Genomic DNA, 8,660 nt, shown 5'->3' with positions numbered 1-8,660 from the left:
AAGCAAAGACAAATCCTAAAGGGTTTTTTCAGTTATATCGTACTAAGACTAGGGAAAGGATAGGTCCATTAAAAACTGAGACAGGTCAAATAACAGATAGTGATGAAGAGATGAGTAGTATTTTTAATAAATATTTTGTATCTGTATTTACTAAAGAGGAACTTAACAATATGCCTTCAGCCGAACAAGTCTATGTGGGTGGGGACGAGGACAGGTTGACGAGTTTAGCAGTTACCAGGGAGGATGTTCTTAAACAAATAGTAAAACTCAAACCAAACAAATCCCCAGGGCCGGATGAAGTGTTTGCTAGGGTGCTTAAAGAATGCAAAGAGGAGCTTTGTGACCCACTGTCAACCATATTTAATAAATCAATAGAGTCAGGCAGAGTGCCAGAGTTTTGGAAAGTTGCTAATGTGATACCAGTTTTTAAGAAAGGAGATAGATCACTTGCGTCTAACTATCGACCAATTAGCCTAACGTCTATTGTGGGAAAGTTACTCGAATCTATAATAGCAAATAAAATTCGTCTTCATCTTGAAAAACATAAATTAATAATTGAGTCGCAACATGGTTTTATAAATGGCCGTTCATGTTTAACAAATTTGTTATCTTTTTATTCTAGCATTGTTGAGGCAGTTGATAGTGGTAAGGATTGCGATGTTGTATACCTTGACTTTAGCAAAGCTTTTGATACAGTGCCACATGAAAGACTGATTAAAAAAATAGAGTCTCATGGTATTGGGGGTGCTATATTAAGCTGGATTAGGGCATGGCTATACCAAAGGAAACAGAGAGTTAGTATAAATGGAATCAAGTCAGAGTGGGAAAATGTTGTAAGTGGAGTGCCTCAAGGCTCTGTCCTGGGACCTCTGTTGTTTATAATATATATAAATGATTTAGATTCAGGTTTGAGTAGCAACATTTGCAAATTTGCCGATGATACGAAAATCGGTAGGGAAATTAATTCGGAGGAGGACTCACTATCACTTCAAGTTGATCTAGATAGGGTTTTGAAATGGTCAAAGGATTGGCAGATGCAGTTTAATGCTGATAAATGTAAAGTTCTGAGGTTAGGTAATGATGATAGAGTTACAAGATACGAGCTAGATGGTGTTGTGATTGCGAAGTCGGATTGCGAAAGGGATCTGGGAGTTATGATTAGTAAGAATTTAAAACAAAAGGATCAATGCATAAATGTTCGTAATAAGGCAAATCGGACACTTGGATTTATTAATCGCAGCGTTAGTAACAAGACACCTGGTGTGGTTCTCAAGCTATATCTTGCTCTAGTTAGACCCCATTTAGATTATGCAGTTCAGTTTTGGTCGCCATATTATAGAATGGATATAAATTCACTTGAACGTGTCCAGCGTAGGATGACTAAGTTAATTCCCCAAATTAGAAATCTTTCATATGAAGAAAGATTAACAAAGCTTAAGTTGCATTCACTGGAAAGGCGAAGAGTTAGGGGTGACATGATAGAGGTTTACAAGTGGATGAATGGACATAACCGGGGGGATATTAATAGGGTATTAAAAGTATCAACACAGGACAGAACACGAAACAATGGATATAAATTGGATAAGTTTAGATTTAGGAAAGACTTGGGTAAATACTGGTTCAGTAACAGGGTTGTTGATTTGTGGAACCAATTGCCGCGTAACATTGTGGAGGTGGGGTCCCTCGATTGTTTCAAGCACGGGTTGGACAAGTATATGAGTGGGATTGGGTGGTTATAGAATAGGAGCTGCCTCGTATGGGCCAATAGGCCTTCTGCAGTTACCTTTGTTCTTATGTTCTTATGTTCTTATGTGATGTCATGGGCTTGTCTCATGTGATTTTTAGGGGCACCTGATTGAAGATGACAGGTCAAACGCCTCGTGACATTGGTCGACGTCATACCTGTGTACTTACATTGAATGCTACATCCTTCGTGGGGGTAGATGGACATGTATACCACGTTCGACTGCTATAAAGTGTTCCCAGTTGGCTTTGGCATTTTTTAATGAGGAGGTCAATGGTTTTCTTTCTTGTACAGTAATATGATAATTTCTGTGTTTTGGTTAGAGGGGTTAGGCTTTTTACTCCTTTATGGATTATTTATTTCATTATTCTTTCCTCTTTGTTATATTCACAGTGAATTGAATAGTGGTAAACTACACATTAGGTTACCAATATATATATATTATTACTCAAATTCTAAGCTAAAACTTTTTCAATTTTATGTCTAAAAATGTAAGTTTGATCTACACTGCTACACACTTGTTCAGTCAAGTCATGGTTGTGACAATCTGAATACGTTTTCACGAATAAAGAGTCCAATTCTGATTCGGAATCTGTGGTCAAAATCGCTCCACACAGAAGGGCCTTAATTGCTGCGATATTCCTGTGTGAAAACGATCCTGGTCGCTTGGGGCTCGGCCATACGAAGCGTAAAATGTGTATATTCTTTTGTTTTGTTAGATTTCATAGCATTTTTTTATGTACACTGTTACGAACCTTACCTCCTGTGGAGGTTTGTTTCAATTATAAAATGTTGGTGGACACAGTGGAGAATATTTATTAGAATAAATCTACAGCTGAGATCAGAGAGGCCGCGAGTCACCAGTAATACTCCGCCCAGCAAAGTAGTACCTTCTCAGCTGGAGATTGTCAGGAACAATATGAACTGGAATAGCCTAACTATGTGTGGGAAAAATGGACTCAATTGAAAAGCATGCATAGGGAATATGGTAAATAAAGTCAATAAAGGGTTTGATGGCAAATGTAAAGAATAGAGTATTAAGGGCTGATGACGCAAGGGAGGTGGACGCCATCTTGATTTGAGGGGAAGATGGAAAGCTGACGACCAGACCTTACTATCTGAGGGGGTTTTCTCCAGCTGTTCAGTCGGATAAGCCATCATTACTTGTTATCAGGGTTGCAAGATAAGGTTGAGCAGATATGCATACTTAAGAGATGTTTTATAAAAGAGAGTCCAGGTTTCCTAGAGTGTTTAAATATATGTTTCACCGGTTGGTAGATGTGGAGGCTGTGTGCAAGGTTCCAGGTTAGGGATTGTGAGCCATAGGGTAACCAGAGCCCACGTGGGGCATATATTACTACAGAATTACCTTGAGTTGTAAGGAATACACATTGTTGAATATGTATTTTCATGTGTCTTATACATATAAATTTGTGTCTTTGTACTAGGCTGTTTTCCTTACACCTTGTTTTTCCCTACGCTCAAGTAAAATCATCTATTCCCCTAGACAACATTTCAATGTCCACCACCACCGAATTCATGACAGGCCTCTATGACCACACAAACTATGACACCAATTGGGGGCCTGTCCGGGAGCACCTCACATATTGAGCAGCCTGATCAAAAACCTAATAAAAATGGGTAGCCTGTATGTGAAATCTGACATAAAAATTGTGAAGCCTATTTATTCACTTTGCCTTGTGTAGAAATTTTGAATATTTTTAATATTGGTATATATGAATATGTACTTTATTACTTATTTATGTACATTTTATTAATCTTTATGAAAAGTGATTTAAAAAATTTAATCCAACTATCCTGTAACTACAGGATAGTTGGAGATTCAGATGCAGTGGCAGGCAGAATTGGAACTAAAGAAGTTGCAGTTTGAGGCAGAACAAGCTCAGAAGAGGTTAGAGGTAGAGTAAGCTCAGAAATAGCTAGAGGCAGAGCAAGCTCAGAAGAGGCTAAAGGCAGAGTAAGCTCACAAGAGGCCAGAGGTAGAACTAGCTATGAAGAGGTTAGAAGTGGAGCAAGCTCAGAAAAATTTGAGTTAGAGATTAGGCTAGCAGAATTGGGAATTAGATCAGAAAATACCGGTGATGTTGATTAAGGAACACCTAGGCAGTTAAAGGTTAACAAAAATGTCAAGTTTCCTCTATTCTGTGAAACTGACCCAGACCAATTCTTCATTCATTTTGAAAAATTGGCACGTAGTATGGAATGGCCTTTTGGTCAATACACAATAAGTATCTCTTCTACAAGGTCAGTTGGTGGGAAAGGCACAGAAGATATTTGCAGCTATGCCTTTGAGTGACAGTTTTGACTCTGACAAGGTAAAAGCAGCCATCCTTACTGCTTATCAAGTTGTTCCTGAGGATAATAGGCAAAAGTTTAAACAACTGAGACGAGACCCAAGTCAAACGTTGATAGAATTTACACACGAGAAATATGATATGTTTAATAAATTGTTAGATGCTGAAAAAATTAGGGATCTGAACCCTCTTAAAAATATACTCTTAGTAGAAGAATTTTTATCTTGCATACCTTCTAATGTGGCTTTATATTTGTCAGAGAAATTACCCAGAGATATTTATGAGTTAGCTAAATTAGCAGATGAATATGAGTTGATGCATAAAGTAACTCTTAAAAATAAAATGCAATCAAATAGACAAGGATCTGGTAGAGCACTAAACTCCTCCGTCAGATTTGGGTCCCACATGTCCCCAACAGCAGGTCAAGGAAACACGTTTTCAAAGGTGCCAGGTGGTAAAGAGAGTAATGTGAAACCCAAAGAGGATCACACTAGTAATAATCCTCACCCAGAGTTGAAACAGTGTTCCTACTGCCATAAGAAATGACGTGTTGAAAAGAGTTGTTGGTTTCTTCACCCAGAAAAGAGGCCTATGGCACTCACAGTGTGTGAGGGGGAGGAAAACCTATGTGTAACAAAAATATTGGAAAAAAGCACTTGCTATAAATCATTTTGGAGAGTTTATATCAAATGGGAAATTACAGTGTGCAAATGGTTTGTGGCATGATAAAACTTTGAGGGATACAGGAGTATCTCAATCTTAACTATTAGAGAGTGTTTTACAATATATACAGTCTACAGAGACTGGGGGGGGGGGTAATAATTATGTATGAAATTACTGGAGATTTCTAGACTGTACCCTTGAGGGAAGTAAACTTGGCTGTGATTTTATTAAAGGCAAAACTTTAGTAGGTGTTAGTCCTAAGTTACCAGTGGCTGGCGTTGATCTAATTGTGGGGAATGATCCTGCTGGTAATCGAATTAAAAGAGATGACCACCCAATAATGCTAAATAAGCCAGAGGTGATTAAGGCACGGACAGATTCTGAGGACAAGATAATAATGTACCGAACATGTCCCGTGACCCAGTTAAAAGGAAAGTCTCAAATATCACACACTTCCAATAATGTAAGTCAGGAGGCAAAATTAGAGGTTAACAAATCAAATAGTGAAGTGGATCTTTGTGACACTTTTATGGCCAAGTTGGAAGAAGCAGATGTGAGCAGGATGGGGAGCACCTCCACCAAACCACCTTGAAAAAAGGGGTACGGGAGAGTGTAGTTCAGTTACCACATCTGGCTCTTCAGACTTGAGATCAAAATCAAATATTATTCATCAGCAAAGAACTGATCCTACGTTGACTGACTTGCAGTATAAGGCAGTAACTGAACTAGAAGCAGAATCGGAGGCTACCTTACCTTGAGGTGCTTCCGGGGCTTAGCGTCCCCGCGGCCCGGTCGTCGACCAGGCCTCCTAAAAGGGACGTGTGCTCACCAGGGATCGAACCTGGGACCTTCTGTGTGTTAGACAGATGTGATAACCACTACACTATGGCTATGACTAATTACTATACTAACGAGGTGTTGATGCGTCGGAAGTGGAGACCTAGGAGCTCACCTGTGTCACACACTTGGGAGGTAGTTAATCAAGTAGTCCTACCGAGGGGTTATAGAGAAAAAGTTCTAAGTGTAGCCCATGATTCACCAATAGGCGGTCATCAGGGTATTGCAAAAACATATAATAAAACAAGCAAGTACTTTACCTGGCCTGGATTAAAGAAAGATGTCATCCAGTATTGTAATGAATGTCCAGTATGTTTAAAAACTGGCAAACCAAACCAGGTAATACCAAAAGCCCCTTTTACAGCCAATTGTGGTGGCTGAGGAACCCTTGATCCAGATTATCGTTGATGTAGTAGGCCCATTGCTTAGAACCAATAGTGGTAATATGTATATCATTACCATAATGTGTCAGACTTCACGTTTTCATGAGGCATTCCCTGTGAGAAATGCTTCAATGAAAGTGGTAGTAAGGCACATAATGAAATGTTTTACTTTTGGTTTACCAAAAGTAATACAGACAGATAATTGGGCCAATTTCACTTCCAAAGGATTTCAGCAGTTTTGTGAGGAGTTTGGCATCCTCCATAAAACATCCACTACTTACCATCCGGAGAGCCAAGGTGCTTTGAAAAGGATGCACCAAACCATTAAACAAATGTTGAGAACCAGTTGCATGGAAACTGGCAGAGACTGGGATGATGGTCTTCCACTGATGCTCATGGCACTGAGGGATACTTATCAGGAGTCCCTGTGGTGTTTACCCAACTCATTAGTTTTTGTCCATGATGTGAGAGGTCCACTAACCATCTTAAGAGTTAAGTTGGTCGGAAATCCGAAGAGTGTTGTGCAGGTAAACTATACTGGTCAATTATAAGACAAGTTAAACAAAAACAATGCTAAAGCCTTAATTCATCTTAAAGAAGCTCAAGCCAAAATGAAGTCACAATATGATAAAAAAGACAAAGCAACGACATTTTGAGGCAGGTGATAAAGTGGTGGTACTAATGGCACGACAGGGACCAACATTGTTGCATAGGTTCCAAGGTCCTTACACAGTGATAAAGAAACTCAGTCCCACCAATTGTGTAATCCAGGCACCTGATCTCAAGAGAAAGGAAATAGTAGTGCATGTGAATAGGATGAAACTAACACAGAAGGGAACTACCAATACCAACCAGGTTCTTAGTGTAGCCCATGTAGATGAGAATAATGGGGAATGTGATTTTGATAATGTACCTAATGCTCACGTACCTTATTTTAGCAATGGGGGATTGGTTGACTAATGTCAAGAAGATGGTTGAACATTTGTCATCAGAGCAGAGGCAGGACTTGGAGCAGTTGCTGGCTTCTCATGTAGACATCTTTGGCGATATTCCCACCCAGACTACAGTTATTCACCACGACATCGAGGAGACAGACAACCAACCAGTCAAGTCACACCCATATAGAGTCAACCCTACCAAGCTGACTCTCATCCGGAAAGAAGTTGACTACGTGCTTCAACATGGATTGGTGAGACCTAGCAACAGCAGTTGGAGTAGTCCTTGTATTTTGACTCCAAAGAAAAGTGGAACCCACAGGTTGGTCATTGACAACCGTAAGCTAAATGTACGGACTCTAGATGATAATTTCCTAATACCTAGATCAGATGATTGCATAGACAGTGTTGGTAAAGCCAAGTTTGTAACCAAACTAGATTTGTCAAAAGGGTACTGGCAAATTTCTTTAACACCAAGAACACGGGAGATGAGTGCATTTGTACCTGCAGATGGGTTGTATAAACTCATTGTAATGCCTTTTGGGCTGAAAAATGCCCCAGCAACATTCCAGCGTCTTATGAACTTCGTTTTAAAAACATACCATAATGTAGAGCTTACTTGGATGATATTGTAATTTATCATAATAGTTGGGAGGACCATATGTAAGGATTAGGTCAACTATTAAAATGCTTAAAGGAGGCTAATTTAACTGTAAACTTACACAAATGTACTTTTGCCAGAGCAAGTATTTGTTACTTAGGATATGAAGTGGGAAATGGGAAGGTGTTACCACTCAAAAATTAAATAAATGATATATTAGAGTATCCAGTGTTAACTAGAAAGAAGGAGGTACAAAAATATCTTGGAATGTGTGCTTTTCATAGGAAGTTCTGTAAAAAAATTACAAGCAATTGCAGCTCCCTTGACAAACTTTTAATGTAAAGATGTAAAGTTTAGATGGTCTCAGGAATGTCAAAATGCATTTACTAAATTAATAGGAATGTTATCATCTGGTCCAGTGTTAGCTACTCCTGACTTCTCTAAGCCATTCAAACTATATATAGATGCTTCGGATTGAGGTGCTGGTTCTGCAAGAGGATGATGAGGGTATTAATCATCAAATATAATATTATTCTGTAAAATTACCAAATGTCAATAAAATTACTCCACAGTAGAGAAAAAGGCTTTGTCATTATTACTAGCTGTTAAAAAATTGACATTTAAGTATCAATCAATACTGTTGAAGTGTTTACTGACCACAACCCCTTAACATTTATTGCTAGCATGAAGATTTCAAATCAAAGAATATTAAGGTGGTCTTTATGTTGCAAGAGTACAATCTGGTCATCAAAAATATTCCAGGAGAAGTAAATGTGGTATCAGATGCACTTTCTAGATTGCCAAAACCCGGGGTGACTTAGGGTTGTACTATTGCACATATATTATTCATATTATGCACATAATGTATATATTATTCCATATCCAATAATTATTATATAACATTTATTGTTTGTTTAAAATTATTATGAAATCTGTTTGAGGTGTTAATTTTATGTGAAAAAAGTGAAATTCATTTATGAATTTCTAATTTTTTATCTCCACCGCTTAGGAGGGGTGTCATTCTGTATTATTAAAAACTGCAATAAAAAAATCGGCCGAACGAAGCGTAAAATGTGTATATTCGTTTTTTTTTTAGAGTTCGAAGAGTTTTTTTATGTAAACAGATCGGAATTTGATGTCAAAGTATTTAAAAACGAATTTTCTACAGTATAGCTGTTAAAC

The 8,660-nt window shown here is 38.3% G+C and overlaps 1 non-coding gene across 1 annotated transcript; it reads right to left on the bottom strand.

Moving 5' to 3' along the window:
• Nucleotides 1-5,544: 5,544 nt before the first annotated feature.
• TRNAV-AAC (transfer RNA valine (anticodon AAC)) lies at nucleotides 5,545-5,612 on the bottom strand. Its single transcript has one exon. It is a non-coding gene; the product is annotated as a tRNA-Val (tRNA).
• Between the last annotated feature and the right edge of the window lie 3,048 nt (nucleotides 5,613-8,660).

The sequence above is a fragment of the Procambarus clarkii genome, chromosome 14 (genome assembly GCF_040958095.1).
Source record: "Procambarus clarkii isolate CNS0578487 chromosome 14, FALCON_Pclarkii_2.0, whole genome shotgun sequence".
In the NCBI taxonomy this organism is placed as follows: Eukaryota; Metazoa; Arthropoda; class Malacostraca; order Decapoda; family Cambaridae; genus Procambarus; species Procambarus clarkii.
The sequence above is the reverse complement of the archived record's forward strand: the minus strand, read 5'-3'. Positions and strand labels throughout refer to the sequence as shown.